The sequence below is a fragment of the Pezoporus wallicus genome, unplaced genomic scaffold (assembly GCF_028554395.1).
Source record: "Pezoporus wallicus isolate ANWC-B61680 ecotype Strahan unplaced genomic scaffold, APGP_CSIRO_Pwel_v1 contig_6897, whole genome shotgun sequence".
Classification (NCBI taxonomy): Eukaryota; Metazoa; Chordata; class Aves; order Psittaciformes; family Psittacidae; genus Pezoporus; species Pezoporus wallicus.
This window is the reverse complement of record NW_026636510.1, coordinates 1,208,263-1,225,277: the sequence shown is the minus strand read 5'-3', so window position 1 is coordinate 1,225,277 and position 17,015 is coordinate 1,208,263. Positions and strand designations below refer to the sequence as shown.

Genomic DNA, 17,015 nt, shown 5'->3' with positions numbered 1-17,015 from the left:
GCGAGAGAGAGACACTCAGCCTTCTCAACGCGTGGGCTTTGTGCGATCTAGTCCCCACTAGCAGACTTCGACTGCTAATTTCCCATTCTGCGGGATTGTCCTGCGAGGAGACATGGTCGGGCCCATCCGCTCTGTCTCCCCCAAACACCGCCTGGGTTCCGAAGTCCCGGAGTCTCTGCGGAGAAGTTTAAGTTTAAAGCTTCATCGGTTCTTTGCTATCTTCGCACTTCTCTGCCAGGAAAAAAAAAAAAAAAAACAAGAAGAAGAAAAAGAAGAGGGAGAAAAAAAACCCCAAAACACAACATTCTGCGTGTATGTGCACACATACGTACACATAATATTGTTAAGCGAGGGAAAAGCTGCTCCATTAATATGGGGAAGAAACCCAGGCTGAGGTTTTTTTGGGGTGTTTTTTTTGTTGTTTTTTTTTTTTTTCCGAGGGATCCAATTATTATAAATAATTACGGATGAAAAGAAAACTCACTTATTATGCACTTCTAATACTGTGACTGCATAGGAGAGAAAGGGGCCAAGCCAGTGATTAATTAATATCGCCCTGGCGTAGCTGTTCTCTCGCGAAAGGCCTTTTCCCCCATCGCCGCTGTTATCATGAAGCTCGAGTCATGTGTAGCCAGGAAGGGATCTTGTTTATAAATTTATATGACGACCTTTTCTTTGTGTGTGCTCTAAAGTTGATATGGACAAATTGCAGAGGTATACAATTTAAGTAGATGCACTTTTAATCACCGATCATTAAAATGGTTATGTTAAATATACTCAATTACATGCATGACTTCACCCTAACAGTACTTTCTATTCTCCCAGCTGCTCACGTATTCCTTAACTATAGTCAGCAGAAGAAACTCGATTATGCTGAATCCATACATTTCTATGGATTTCATCAGCCTAATTAATGCTTCAGTGTGGTCCATGTGTCTGAATGGTCCCTTTGCTATTACTTGGGTAAAGAGGCAGTGCTGGAATGCAGAGGGTCTTTCTTTCAAAGATACCCATGGGGGTCACTCTAGGACTCTAATGGCAAAGGTAGCAAGTGTTAAATAGCAGAAACATGCAGAGAAAGGGAAGGCAGCGATGTAAAAGGGACATTGATACTGTAGGTATGCCCAACAGGTCAGTGATGATAATTAAAACGCTTCAAGAAAAGGTAAATGGAAAGCTTCCACAATTCGCATCATGCCTGGTTAAAAGCAAACAAATCAGCCCACCAGCACCTTGCTGGTCCTGCGGAAAAACAAAAGGGGGGGGGGGGGCGGGGTTGGAAGGGGAAGAAATAAAAGAAAAAGAAGTTGACAGCAGATTTTTAGCCTGAATAACTACCAGGGCAGCCTCCTCTGGGAGCACCGCGCTTGGGTGCCCCATCTCCTCTCTAATTTTCTCGTTGCAGAAGTGCAGGCCGTGAGGGGATAAGGGGAGGAGGAAGGTGCTCGGCAGGGCAGGGCGCGCCCCCGCTGCCGCCTCCTGCGCGCTCCCTGTCTCCGCGCCGCCGGGGGCTCCCGCACTCCGGGGCACTGCGTGTGCCCACGGAGGTGTGATAAGTAGCTCTGCCCTCGTCTCCCCAGCTTTCTTCCGAAATGAAGGAGAGATTAAAATAAATGGAACGCATCGCATCTTGAACGCAGCCAGCCAATAGCTGCTTATATCACTCATCTTCCCGTCTTGGCGTTTAGTGCATCTAAAAGGCAAAAGAGCTTCCTGCTACTTAAGCAACATTTTAATCAATCAATGAGATATACATCGAGATGTATTTATTTTTCTGTCCCCACCTGTTGTAGTCGAAGACCATCTGATCACATCTTTCTCTGGCTGCTAGGAGAAGTGAGGGGAAAGCAGACATCTTGTCACCCACCGCACTGCCAAAAAAGGTGGTGATGAAGCCCGCATCCCTTACCTGTTCTTCCACCGTGCAATCTGCAAGTGACTTTGTCCTGACTTCGAGTCAATGACTTGCTACAGCCTTCATCCTTCAAGTGGAGAGAGAAAGCAGGAAAGATTTCAGATCTATAACCAAATTATAACCTAGGAACTTTATGCTTGTCATGCTAATTTAATGACTTTCATAGTAAGTGTAGACTTTCTGTCTTTTGAAATTAGCTCTTCAAAACGCTTTGTGTAATGATAGACACTAGACATTAAGAGACAAATGCACAAGCAATAGTGGGATAATAATCTGGCAAACACTGCTCCATTTAATATTAAAATGGAGAACAAAGTGCATTAAATCTCAGCGGAAATGTACTTTGTTGCCCTGTGCCATGGGCCTGGGCTCTGAGTGTCCCAAAAGGAGAGTGTCCTCCAACAGCTGCCATGCCTGGGTTCATCTGGGAAAAGAGCAAATACCAGATGTGGACTGAAAAATAGTACATCCCACACTGCAGTGCCCCTTTGCTTTCTGGTGGTGCTCACACGAGTCTGAGTGCTGTAAGTATCCTGATTTTGACAGCCCAGTTCTGCTGGGCCTGGCTTCTTGCTTGGGTCCCAGTGGGGGAATATACATTCTACTCTCTCTTATATGGCTCTGAATGTACGCATCCCCTACATCCTTAAAAACGTTTCTGTGCTCCCATGTTACTCTTGAGTGCTCCAGAAATCTGTCCAAGAGATGGTATTGATAACAAATGGGGGGTAAACCCAAAACTATAGGTGTATTGCAATCTGGGTAACTCATTGCATATAATTGTAAATAAGGTAAGTTCACACGATGATCAAATAACCAGGGAACAAGAGGCCTATTTTAATCAGGTGGTTATCTCTCCTTGGTGGAGATCAGAGCTCCATTGCTCCTGGCCTTCTCATTGTGTCCCCCCTGCTGGAAATGACAGCTCCTTCAGAAATAACTAACTTGGTCCCTGGGATGGGATTTCAGCTCTTTTACACTACACATGTACCAATTGTCATTTTACAGCTACAGTGATACCTCTGAATTATATAAGTGTATAAATTCAGCCTCATTAAATCCCCCTTTTTGGATAGCCTCAAGAATAGAGAGTATATTACTGTAAGCCAGGAGATACTTAAATTATACCCAAATGGGGATGGAAATGTAGTGGTACTTAAGTACACTCCTTTTCTCAGCTACAGATGCTTTGTTTCCCCCCCTCCCCTTTAGAATGTTATGATATTACAAATGCAACAGTTCCCTTATGTCAAAACAAACTATCTGAAATCCTATTTCTTGGCTCAGTCTACGGGGGGTCCCTTTGTGGTGGGGACAAAACCACAAAGATATGATCAAACACCACAGCCTAACCAAAGAGAAATTTATCGTTCATCTGAGAAAGCTTCCCAATTGGATGTTAAAGCCCTCCCCTTCCAGAAAGCATCTCAACATGCTCTGTAAGTTGTTTTCTTGTGCTTGTGCCTGTGTGTGCAGATAAGTCGGGGTGTGCAGAGGGACAGGAAGCTGAGAGCAGCGATTACTCTGCAGCTTAGAGCACTCCCTTTCCACGGGTTTATTTTTCCACCCAAGCCGATCTAAAAATAAAGGTTTCAGTGGGAAATCTGTGCTCAAGCCGGCTGCTGCTGCCACTGCGGCCCCGACCGCTGCCGGGATCACCCCGCGAAGCTCCCCAAAGCTGGGTTTGCTGAGAGGATTGGGGATGTCTCCTTCCCCTCTTTTCCAGCCCTCACAAGAGGGTCAGTGGTTTAACCAGGCGTCACCAGGACTTCATTTTATTCCCGGCTCACTGAAGCGTGTGGCTTTTAGTGACTGATTGCCGCGGTGGCGGTGCGTGGCACCGGGACTCTCACTGTGCGGACTCCAGATGGGCACGTCCCGCCGCTTCGGGGCGGGGGGGCACGGTCGCTTTGCAAAGGCCACCGAGACACTGAGATTTGTTCTGGGTCAACCCTCCCCAAACGCCAAAGTTGGGAAACAACTTTCGCAGCGTGTGTCGGGGTGGGAAGGAGGGAGGGAGGGAGCTGTGGGGCCGCAGCGGTGAGGGGCGCCGTGGCTGGGGCCGCCGGCCGGGTTTCCCCGCCTCCTCTTTCCCCCACCCCGCCCCAGCGCATGCCCCCGTCCCTCTGTTCAGCTCTTCCTCCCCGAGCCCCGGACGCGCAGACAGCACGTTTCCAAACTTTGAAATGCCAGATCACGTTATTGCTGTGGCAGGAGGCTGCTTTCGGATCTGTGACAGCTGAGTTTTCCCTATCGATTATGTGACATTGCAGTTCATTTATACAGCTCAAAAGCTTAAAGACACTGGAGGAGCCCCCGGTTTAACCCGAAATCCTAACAGAAAGTGAATCAACTTTCTGGCCAGTGTTTAAACTGATAGATCAGAACTTAATTCGGAGAGACAGAAAAGGAGAGAAACGACAGCACGGATTTATCTTGGACAGCGTCCTTCGCTGAAACTTCAGAAACTGCGGCGTGGAAAATCCAGGGCCGAAATGCTAATTAGAAGCAGGGCGCCTAGTGCCTAGATATGTTCTGTGGTTTAGGGAGCAGGTGGCAGAGCTTGGAGTGTTGCGCAGGTGCATGAAATTCGTGCAAGGGTCACGGCTGTGAGCCGGTGGCCGGGCTCGGGGCGTCTCTGCCCGCCGGGGCCGGGCGGCAGCTCCCGGCGCAAAGACGGCGCCTTTCGGGAGGGCTTGGCGTAGGAGAGAGGAGGTTTTCCTCGCCCACATGGGGGACAGGACTGGTTCCCTTAAGCTGCCGGGTCCTTCCTTTGGCTTTTTTAACATTTTTTTTTTTTTTTTTTTTTTCCAGGGGCCAGCCCAGGTCCCGGTCCCTCCTGCTCCCTCCCCCGTCCTCGCCGAGGTTTCATTACTTGCTGTTAGTGCCTGGAAACAATAAAGGATGTAGGACTGGGCTTTTATTGATTATTTGTCACCCTGTATTTGTCAGTTTCAATAACTTTTCCTGAAGTTTTACTTACGGGCACTTGAGCTTTCGGATTAGGCCAGCTCTGCGGATTGCAGTGAGGGGTAATTATCCACTGGCCTGCTTCCCTGCAGCCGGAGAGAAAAGAGCATTAACTTATAGAATGAGCAGGATGCGGCCCTAGTCCTCACCTCCCCGCTAAGCGCTGCCCTGGCGCAGCCGGGAAATCTCAACGGCCCCGCCAGACGCCTCCGGCCCCGCTCGCCCTGCGCGGGGGCAATGGGCCTCGGCAGCGCTCTGCCTCTCAAGAGGATTGAGGGGGGAGCTCTCCCAAACTCCCGAAGCCGCCCTCCCCCTCCCCCCCTCCCTTTTTGGGGATGAGACATCACTACTGGAGAGACGCTCCCCGGGACACACACACACACACACACCAGGGACCCACGACACTGGTGCACGAATCGGGGCTTTCGGCTGCGGCCAAATCCCCGGGATTCAATTAAAAAGCTGGCTCGCGCGGCTGGCGGGGAGGCGAAGCTGGGGGATTTGTATTATGAAGATCGACTCTTCAAAACTGCCCGCCTGGCAGCCCTGCCGCGCTCCCGTCGGCGGAGGGGACTCAGCTGCCCCGGGAGCCTCGGCCGGAGCCCTGGCAGTGGGGAGAGGAGGAGCGGTGGGAGCTGCGGGGACCGGGGGCGAGGGAGTGGCCCCCGCATCTCTCCTTGCCTTTGCAGAGAGGGAGGGTTAAAGCTTCCTCGAGAGAAGACCTTCTGTCTGGCTATCTTCCTTCTCTCATAACTTTAATACATCTCCCAAGAGATGCGTACTGCCTCAGCTATACTCATTTGTAAGCACACTAAAGACAAGTTAGCATAATCGTTCCCTGGGCTGGCAGGGTGCCTATCGTGTACAGTGTAGCGTTTGATGTACTGTATTTCATACCACTGCAAGCTAAGAGACAAGCGAACACAGAGTGCCCAGTTACACAGGATTTAATTACAGCGGAATGCGTTCTCCATGCTGATTAGGAGAAAAATCAATCGGGGGCTTATTTGCCACAATGAACTAATAAAAAAAAAAACAATTTATTAAAGCAATAATCTCATCCCAAAACGGTCTAAATATTATTGTTTCAGTTGCATTGAAAGGGAATTCAGACTGAAAGTGTTGCACAGAGAGCATCAGGGAGTCCTTCTCTATGAATTCAGTAAGTTTCCAACCTCTTTCCAAGGGCTCACTTGCCGGCTTAGAGTCTTTGAAATGGGGATCCGAGTTCCTCTATTTCAGGTCTGGGTGTGTGGGTTGCTGTAGAACCTACAAGGCAGGGTCCTCTGTGGTCTGCAGCTGTCTATGCTGAGGCAAACAGCACACAAGCTTCCCACTGGGTCTTAAAAGATTTCCTGCTTTCCAGTAATTTACATGTGAAATTCCTAGAAGAGGGAAGGCCACACAAAAGATCCCCAAGCCATAGGCTGAGATAAATGACTTCTTGTAGTATCATTAGAAAAACACCATGCGATGTGCCAAAATTTCTCTGATAGGGATGAAGGAAAAAAACATTCCCTTGGGAGGGTGCTGAGCACCGGGCTGGGCTGCGTGGGGAGGAGGAGGGGACCACAGTGCCCTTGCTTCCTTTCTCCCATGTGAAACTGCTCCCTTCTTCTCATGACAGAATTGCAGTTGGCTGGGTGCTCCCCTGGGGAGTCAGTGGGAGGCTGGAGGGTGTGCAGGCAATGCAGCGCTGGTGGGCCACGTTCACACAGGGAACTGTGGGATGCCCATGAGCTTAAAGTCTGTGACTCAAGAGATGCTGATTTTGCTTTACAGCTTTCTGTAACTCCAGTCATCTCTGTCCCAAACCGGAGAGGACCTCATTTCCTGCTCAGTGCTCTGCCAACCACAAGGTCTTTTCATAAGGCTGCCGGGGTGCCTGGCTGCGGGAAGGACAGTCAGTGTTTGTCACCAGGGAATGAGCTGGCATCACAGCTCTAATCTGAGTCAACAACCTGGCGAGCCCTGAACATGACTTCATAAATCATGCTATCTAATTGAAAGGCACATGCTTATATATAGTGTTGTCCAAAAAGGATGCAAAAAACCCAAAATAAACCGCAGCAAACACTTATATTCTTCCCACTAGCCTATTAATCAGTCACCTGATTGTTTCAACTGACTTTATTTCATGCAGAAAAAAAAAAAAGGGAAAACACAAAACCATCCTGTATAGCCATAATAAAAAACACAAATGAAAACATTCATCTCTTAATGAGAGGCTTACCCTTTTTCTAACACCCCTAATAACAGAAAAACAGTATTTAAGTGTTTTTAATTTAATTGTTTCCATGTTTAATTCAAAGTTGTGGATAATATTATCATCTGTCTATGTATCTGTTTAGTATTGAAGCATACGATATTTCAAAGAAATTGAACCAATTTTGAATGGAGAAAGTCCTTCATCATGCCTGGATTCACTTTTTTAAAATGCTGGTTAATATACAGTCCTGCCTTTTCTTCATCCTTCTAGCAGAAATGAAAAATAGATCTGGCACAAAGGATTGGTTATGTGCTTTTTATTTTTTACACCCCACTCTCCTACTTTATTTTTTTCACCTGCAGGATCTCCCCCTGTGAGATGCAACTCAGCAGCTCTGTCCCCTCTGCCCTCTCAACGCTGCCAGTGGAGAAGCCCAGGAGCACAGAGCAGAGGCTGAGCAGCAATTTGAATATTCGTATTTAACTCTTCAAACAACAGAAGATACTTCAAAACCATGCGTGAGACAAAATGCCATTAAACTTTCAATTATTAAACCTCTGTTTAGCTGTACTTCAGAAATGAGCAGTTCATAACAAACGGGGAATTCTGATTGACAGTTTGCCATCAGGAGCCCTTGAGTAGGATTTTTCCAGCTATAATGCAGTGTACTCTTCATTGCTCCCTTTTGCAAGATGCTATTTCAAGTATAGGAGCATGACGAAAATTTACATAAAAGCTTTGTCTATAATGTGATTGCTTTGAAATTAAGAACCATGAGTTTTCCCCTTATTGTTTTAGAAATCAAGAGTGCACTTCATTTTCTTGTTTACTTAGTGTGCTCTCTGATCCCTTGATTTGTTTCAAGTGTTTTCTGTCAGCATCATGAGACCTTGCTTACCTGGTAAATTTTATGTGTGAAATGATTAGTGTTCGAAGTGCCTGAAAAAACCACCAGTAACGATGTCTGGCAAATTTTCTTTTTTTAATTTTCCTCTTAAATAATACTTCATGGTACATTAAGTGGGTTATACAGTCTCTTCTTAAGAAATCAAAGCAACGTACTGCTGCATACGTAATGTTTCATCAAGCAGCTAGTTTTTAAAAGGAAAAAAAAAAAAGAAGGTGGCATGGAATCCTCCCTAAGGCTTTTCTCAGTTTGTCCCAGATTTGGTAAGGAATGGTAATAACCTGGAGTCAGGTACAGAAAGGAAAATAAATATTATTTTATGATAAATCTCTCAGTGTGTCATTTGCAATCACAGGCAGATCTTAGAAATGCTACTTGTTAAATCCATTGAACATCACTTTTTCAGAAGTAGAAATGCTTTTAGTTAAACAGCTTTCTTGATGTTCACTTTGCATGTACCAGTCAGAGCCAGAGCAGCCCAAGGAAAAAAACAAACCATTAAAACATTTATGTATTTGATTCTTGATAGGCATCCCTACAAGGTAGGCTTTAACTTTTTTTTTTCTTTTTTCTTTTTTTTTTTTTTCTCAGTAAGAAGGATAAGCTTGGAGTGCCCAGTCACCGTGGTAACTGCCAGAAAAATTCTCCTGAAGTTTGAAGAGGTCAGCTAACGGGGTCAACAACTCTGGCCTCTCTCTGAGCTGGGCCTGGCAGGCTCCATCCTGTGGCTGGGGTGTCAGCGCAGGCTGAGCCCTGGGAGGTGGACCATTCCAGCTCTGATATAAATTTTTTGAGTCAGTTCACGGCCTGGACTCTCCAGGTGGCCTCCAAAATCGATTGTGACCTTGTAACCCTGTCTAACGGAGTCATAGCATCCAACCTAAGTAAGGATTTAGCCAGGAACGACAGCTTTCCACTGAGTGTTATTGGGGACAGTACAAACAGTTTTGGAAGCAAGGAGGTAGGTACGAGGAGCAGAGGTCATTAAAAACATATTAAAAAACAATTTAAAAAATCCTTGTTAATGAAAAGTTTTTATTAGCAGTAACTGTTCCTCAAATAAACTCTTCTGGCAACTATTTTTTTCTTCCCTAACAATATTGTATCAAGTATTTCAGTGCACTAACATATGAAAAATAGTCACTTTACATATTCCAAACCAAGCTAATATCTTATATAGGGCTGGATTTTGAACTTGTAAATGAAGCTGATGGACATGTGTTAAACTAGATGTCTTTGAAGCAATCTTTTCCCCTTAATGTCATAAAACCCAGAAGGCAGCTTATTAAATCAGGTTGTTTATCTTAGGAAATAACTTTTCTAATATGTGCATTCTTTTGAGGTTCAAAAGGCTCTTAATCTGTGTAATTTTATTTTTAAACTAGGAAATCAAGTAACATCCAGAAAAGCATGGCATCAAAGTGTGAGAGTTTCACAGGCCAGTTCCTTTGCTGATTTCTAATACAAATAGACAAGTCACAAATTTGGCTATGTATTTTTGTAGAAAAATCCTGTAGTCATACTGAGATCATATTTATAGAAAATATTATGTTTTATCCTATAAGATTTTAAGCAACAAACTCTGCAGGGGAGGAAGAGGTTTTGGCAGAGATCTGACTTTGTTATCAAATCTAGAAATTTGCCCTTCTACAAAACCTCAGCTCCCCATGCATTGATCACATGAGTAATCGGTACTCATCCGATGAGTAAGGGGAACTACACTGAGGAGCGAAGTCCAGTCTCTCAGGTGGAAAATGCTCTCGGGCTTTAAGTGACTTTAAAACTGCCCTGAAGGAAGAAAACTGCGTTAACATTTGCTCCCAGTCTTAGAAAAATTTTGCAAACTTCTCCCAGTGGGAATCTTGCCCAAATACATTTTATGTGCCTCGCAGGAGAGGTCCGGCTCTAACGTCCTTCCTCCCAGTCACTTACCTGTTGAGCAGTTCCCCTGAGGTTGGAGGGGCTGCACAGAGATGGGGATGTTAAATATGGTTCAGAATGAGAGTCTGAGATGCCCTACATGCTAAATATCATTGTACTGCTGGGAAGTCCCATAGCTTACAACAGCAAGAGTCTCTAACTTTTACTTGCAGTAACACCTTGCTCTGAAGAAAGTCTCCCCAAATCCATGGATGCCTGTTGGTCAAGGTTCTACCTCTTACAGGGTTGGCATAATCTGCTTCACTGGGACTATTTAATGAGCAGGAGCTTGATTTCTAAGCATAAGAAGTGGGGGCAAACTGCCCTAAAATAATTTGGAGCCCAGACTTGCACATGCAGATATCAATGGTGATACTCCTCTATATAATTTCACCCTGAATACTATTTGTAGCTTGTTGTTGTCAACTTTTTTTTAAACAAAACTGTGCTGAAAACAATTCATTCACATTAGCAAGTCTGTTGATTCAGGGGAGTGCCATGTGTGACTAAACTTGGCAAGACGTAGCGTACAGCCCTTTGGTGAGGACCAGCACATTTGCTTGGCTTTCAATAAAAAAAACCAAAACCCAAACAACATTTAAAATTAGCAATGGTGAGCAGCTGGAAGGTGCTGCAAGTCCAGGCTCTTGAGGTCCCCTTGTTGCTCCCTCTGCCTATGATTCCTGATTCCAAGCCTGAAACTTTGGAGCAATTTTGGTCTAAACGTTCCAGTGGAATAGTTACATCATCTGTTTTAGCAGTGATCCCTTTTGTCAGGTAGAACTGGTGTACTGTAGGCCCACATTACAAAGAGATATGGATATAAAAATAAATAAATAAAAGCTGCTAAAAACTCTGCAAGTACTTTTCAAAACACTGAGGATTCATAGAATAGTTAGGGTTGGAAAGGACCTTAAGATCATCTAGTTCTAATGCCCCTGCCATGGGCAGGGACACCTCACATTAAACCATGTCACCCAAGGCTCTGTCCAACTTGGTCTTGAACACTGCCAGGGATGGAGCATTCACAACATCCTTGGGCAACCCATTCCAGTGCCTCACCACACTCACAGTAAAGAATTTCTTCCTTGTATCCAATTCAAACTTCCCCTGTTTAAGTTTTAACCCATTACCCCTTGTCCCATCACTACAGTCCCTAATGAATAGTCCCTCCCCAGCATCCCTATAGCCCCTTCAGATACTGGAAGGCTGCTGTGAGGTCTCCATGCAGCCTTCTCTTCTCCAGGCTGAACAGCCCCAACTTTCTCAGCCTATCTTCATACGGGAGGTGCTCCAGTCCCCTGATCATCCTCATGGCCCTCCTCTGGACTTTTTTCAACAGTTCCATGTCCTTTTTATGTTGAGGACACCAGAACTGCACACAGTACTCCAAGTGAGGTCTCATGACAGCAGAGTAGAAGGGCAGATTTATATGAATGGTCTTAATACAGTGTAAAAGATGAACAGTCAGGATCACCGAAAGCTCTGGGCTTGCCTCCATCCTATGATCACTGATAATCACTGATAATCCATGAGACCTTGGCAAGTTTGCTGCAGGTGGTCTGTGGAACTGTATTACGTAATAATGCTCATAGTCTTCAATTAAAATTTTGATGAGAAGAGTGTGTGGCAAGAAAATCTGAGAGAAATCTGCTAGCCTGAATATTCTAAGGATGCCTAGAATATAGGAATGTATCTCAGCCTATGGTCCATGAGGCATTAGTATTTTGAGAATGTTTTCAAATTAAATACATGTCCAGTTAAATGAACACACTTTATTACTCGTGCAAGCAAGCAAAAGAAAACCATCCAAAAGTCCCCACTTCAAAATGATGCAAACAAAATAAAAGCAATAAATGAACAACGAATCCTCAGCCTACTCGTGTTTTCTTGTATCTAAGCCCCATGGCCCCAGCACTCTGCAGAGACCAAGAAGCACTGCTCTAGAAAGCAGCATGTTGCCACACCCTGGATGAGGGCTGGCAAACGTCTACGTGTTCTGGAGGAAGCAAGGAGGGTAAGTGGCTGCTGGGACTTAGAGGTGCCCTGGCAGAAGGTCTTGAACAGGAGCCACATTTCCTTCTCCTTTTACTTTTCTCTGCTTAGAGTGTATCTGCATCTGCTGTGCAGAGGAAAAGTAAACCTAATTCTGATGCTCTTCCCTATTCTGGGTGGACTAAGTCAGAGAAAGCACTTGCAGAAGCGTTGTGGAAGGGTTACAATATAGGTTGATACTTTAGGAGCTATAGGAAGTTCTTAACCCTTTCCTGCCTATGGGACTGTCATTTACAGCACTGCTATTGTCTCATCTTTTATAAGGATGTTTCCTTACCTTAAGGTTCCAGGAGCAACTGGACTTTGCCATTGTTCACAGCTATTTCAGTTTGTAGCTTAATACACATCTAGTATTCTCTTTATGCTTTCACTGCTCTCCTGTGCAGCCCACTGTACCTACAGGCTGGCTTAGATGACATTATTCTCAAAACATTAATTTCTGTGTTTCCTTCCCCCACCTGATTTTTCTGTGCATCTTGATTTTTCATTAACCTAGTTTATTACAGGTAACATGATAAAGCATATGGAACTTTATGCATTTAGTTGGTCATGTTCAGCTCTTGTTTGATGAACAGGCACACTTGTTTATAAAAAAGCTTTTCTGTGTTGTTTTCCCACCAAGTTAAAAACTTTATATATATAAATATATATAAAAATCAATCTCTTACTATATAACAAGAATTAATTCAGCCATGAGCAGACAAAATGGAAGTGTAGATCATTTTGGATGTATAAAATTTAGCGTGAGGTTAGTGGTGGTTTAATTACAGGGTTTTTTATTGGTATTCTTTTTATTGCTATTCATATATACATCCATTATTTTATGCATTGAGTTATCGCCAGCTCAGCCCTCTTCAGAACCCCATTTCTGGCAATCTCAGCAACACATGGGGGTCTGGCAGCTTCTGCAGACGCTGACATCTTCGCTGCACTGCACCTTCTTCTGTGCTGTTACACCAGCTCCACAGGCTGTCATTTCTCAGAAGCCCTTAATGATGCCTTTTCCCCATCATCTGTCCCACGGGTCTTCCAGAATCAGATGCTTTTGTCAAAGTTTTTCAAACCAATCTAGAAATAGATACTGAAATAAAGGCAGCTGATCTGGTGATCAGGTGACATTCTGCCACTGCCTTCCTGCCCTGCCTTGGGCAGATTACAGACCTTCTCCAGTACTCAGCTCTTTGTCCACAAAATTGGAATAATAACAACTCTGCAAAGTGCTTGTATATATCTGAGAGATTTGATGCAAATTAAAAGCTACCTAGTTTTTCTCAAACCTAACTACCTAACATTCCACCTTCTCCACTGCTGTCTTTAGCTGCTGAAGATTTTATGATAAGCCTTTTAGAGTCGGGCTTCTGCTTCATGCCTTGCATATAGTGGCATTTGGGGTTTTAAATCGCTCTTCTGTTCGTAACGCACCTAGCAGCACTGATATATTTTTTTTTCATTCTCGCTTTGATGAAAAAAAAATGCAGCCCAGAACAAACTACAAACAGTCTGATGATTCTCAGTCTGGAGTGCCCCATAACCTTTGTGTGCTCCAGGCAGTGCCCAGCTTTATCATGGGCATTAGTGGACCAGCACACATCGAAATGTGTGATCTGTTCCTCCCTGAGCCCCAGTTCCACCTTGCTTAGCAGTTCCTCTTGCTGGTGAGCTGCTCTTGTAGTTTCCAGTTATGTAATGCATCTCACTTTGTGAATATGTGAGTTTTACAGCTGTCAGTGTCAGCAACGGCTGGGGGTTGGGGGGTGTTGTGTGTTTTTTTTTTTGGCAAGCTGGCATTACTCATCAGTCTCATGGTAGTTTTGTTTGAAAAATGCTTGTGTTAGAAAAAGTGGATTTATCAGCTCAGCACTGTATGGTGCTAGCATGCAGCACAACAAAAGACAAGTGCTCATTTCAGTAACGCTTGCAGCATTTCATGGGGCCCCCAAATAGGCTGAACAAGGCTTCTCTGGCAACTAACCCCAAGTACAGTGGGAAACTGTTAAAGTGGCAGTGTTGCTGCCTGGAAAAGTGATTCGGGTTTCTTCCATCATTTATTGCTACCATTTTATTTTTTTTTTAATAAAGATCATGAACTGCATTAGGAATGTCACTGAATATTGGTGAAAAAAAGAGGCCTAACTGAAAATGTTGTGCTCTTAGAAGTGATCTTTCTCTCATGACCAAACTGTCAGTCTGTCCTTTCCAACTGGGCTCTGTTGTATCAGGAAAAATAAGATACTTGCAGCTTTTCCAAGTAATACTAAGAAGCCAAACATGCTGCAGCCTTTCAGGGAGAACTCATTCTCTGTTTAAATTAGTTTATTTTCAGAATGATCTGCTGCACTTACACTTTCTTTTGTAGCTGTAGCTTTTCCAGAACGCAAATACAACTTGGAGAGTTTTCTAAATTCAACTGAATGTTTCAGATGGTTAAAATCATGTTTTAAGCACAGTATTACATACTGCAAATGTGTCAAAACCTTTGCTCACATATATTGAAAACAAATGTACTTTTCAGTATTTATTTATTTATTCTCTCTGTTTATACTCCATACAGATGGTGAAGATAAACAAGTGAGTTTCATCTCTGCTGAAAAATTGTCTTTTACATTTTCAGGTTCTCACATACTGGCAAGGTGCTGCAAACTCCATGTGACAAAGATCAGAGGGAAATACTTATTTGAAGAAATCTTTGCCATTAGCTGTAAGTTTTAGAAAAGGTTCAATTTTAAAAAAAGCAAACTGTTGACCAATTGTTCTTCTACAAGCCTTTACGGTCTCTGTAGCTGCATAGTTAATGTTCTACTCACCGCTACTCAGGTGTCCAGCAGAAGTCAGCGCTGGGTAAAACGTGTCTTCACAGAACAGTTACATCTATTTTTAACTTTCATTTGCTAAAATGTGATTGTTTACCATAGCTTGCATCCAGACAAATGTATTTAAACACGCACACTTTTAAGGCTTCACAACAGGAAAATGCATCCCCACCCATGGGAGCGCACACAGACACAAACGTGTTCGTATGTTCACCTCCTCTATGTAGATGTGCTCCAGACACTGCTGCAGCTGGGTGGGAGGAATGGATGCACTCAGCTCCTCTCTCATCCGACAGTCCACTGTGGAGAGAGGTGGCTACGTCAAGCTGTTTCTTCTCTGCAAGAACAGAGGTTTGCAGTTATCAGATGCTGGAAAGTCTGTAACACCTCAGAGACGCAGAGGACAGTGACGTAAACGCATTCTGCTATCTCATTATGTCTGTACACACAGTAAACAGGCCCTCTAGCCTCCCCATACCTGATGCAGTCTTGTGCATTATCGCCTGAGTATACATGAAGCAGCCACCTCTGGATACCAAGACCTTGCTGTGATTAATCTGTTGGCTTTCAAACCTATATGAAGACAATGCTGTGGCAGCCAGTAACACGTCTGCATTTCAATTCAGTACCCAGTAAATTAAGTACTTACTAGAGTGTTTCAAAGTAATGTGGCCAAATCGCAGACCCTTGGTCCTTAGTCAGACCAGGCACAGATAATATACCAGAATGATGCTTCAGGGAATCATGGAAGTTCAGTCCTTTCTTCACTGACTGGAGAAAATTTGAAAGGTATGGAGAGGCACCAAAACCAGGCTGCAGAACCAGGCTTTGAGGGCATGAAAACTGTTGAAGACCTTTCATCACTGATACTCCAATGCTCTCTATCTTGTTTCCACCTAGGGCAAAGCTGTGCAGAGACTGCTCACTGTCCCACCAGGGATGTTAAATGAATGGTGTTTCCTTTATGAGTCACTGTACCCTCACATTTGTAGCTCATTCTCTGATCATCACCTGAGAGAGCACTCAGGGCCAGGTACACCACTGGAACCCGGTGTAGTTATGTACAGTGTAACTAAGAAATGGAGAGACCAAGGAAAGGTTATATCGTAACTGTGTAAAGATGGTTGGGGTGTGTTTTGGCATGGAGAGCAGGTACTGAAACATTGCTCCCACACCTACCACATCAAGGTGGTGGTCGTTGACTTGAATGACAGGGGAGTGGAAGACTGGGATGTCTCCCTTAAGCCTTGGCTTGATGAGTGAGATCGTGAACATAGCCAGAGCCTGTGACATTAAAGGCTTTATAAAAGCAACAGTGCCATTTTAAAATCAACCTCCCACGTTACCAGCAGCCCCAGCAGGTGTAACGTGATCCAGGCAGCCCAAGCCAGCAAGTAAACAAACTGCTGCTTTCTGAACAAGCTGCACCAGAGAAACACTCCTAAGTGGGAATAGCACTAAGTGAGCTGTGCTGCTGCTATTGAAAGACCTGTGAAAACGGGCAGGCTCCTGTGACTGTCAATTCTTACTCCACACAGGTATTCCCTCTACACCCAAAATAAAGTAGGAGAAAAATTTCCCTAATAAGCCTGTAAAGGTTAGTGTGATTTGTCCTGATCTAGTTCCTTGAACTTCAGTGCAGTCTGTTGCTGGGTTTCCTTAAGCCAGAGAAAACAATCCTACTGCTTTGATTCAAACCTAGTCAGCAGCATTTAATATTGTCCCCAAGGAAGCTGCTTCCCTGCTCTTCAGTTGGGTACCCAGTCCACTTCCAGTCAGTAATACTAACTTAACGGCCTTTTTACTTAGCTGCAATGTAAGTCACTTTTTCTTCCTTCAGTGCCAACACTGAAGCTTTCTGACTATGTGTATTCAACCTCTGTAGACAGCCTCACTGCACCCGGACCTTCTCTGGCTGTTCCCTTGGGTCCAGCTGAAGAGAGTCTGAATGCACCATTTAGATCATCTTGGTGTTACTGCCTGGCTTCCTACCTGGGAGAAGTGCACAGAAGTAAAAAAGATGCATCTGGCCAAGTAGAGTCTGGACCTTGACAATTATTATGGGTTTGGCAGGCTCCAAGATTTACTGCAGTGTCTTTGAAGTGTGCAGACAGTGGGCACACTACACTGAGGTACCAGCAGTCCAGCGCTACCCCAGTGTTTCTGCCTCCCAGCCTGTGTCTCATCCTGACCCAGAAAGCCTCTCCCCCTCCCCATGCCCATGCTCTA

The 17,015-nt window shown here is 44.6% G+C and overlaps 1 long non-coding RNA gene across 1 annotated transcript; it reads right to left on the bottom strand.

The window, feature by feature from the left end:
- Positions 1 to 1,517: 1,517 nt before the first annotated feature.
- On the bottom strand, positions 1,518 to 5,484 carry LOC130594508 (uncharacterized). Its single transcript, XR_008971101.1, has 3 exons — positions 5,275 to 5,484; positions 4,899 to 4,971; positions 1,518 to 1,982 (listed from the first exon to the last, which is right to left on the bottom strand). It is a non-coding gene; the product is annotated as an uncharacterized LOC130594508 (long non-coding RNA).
- Between the last annotated feature and the right edge of the window lie 11,531 nt (positions 5,485 to 17,015).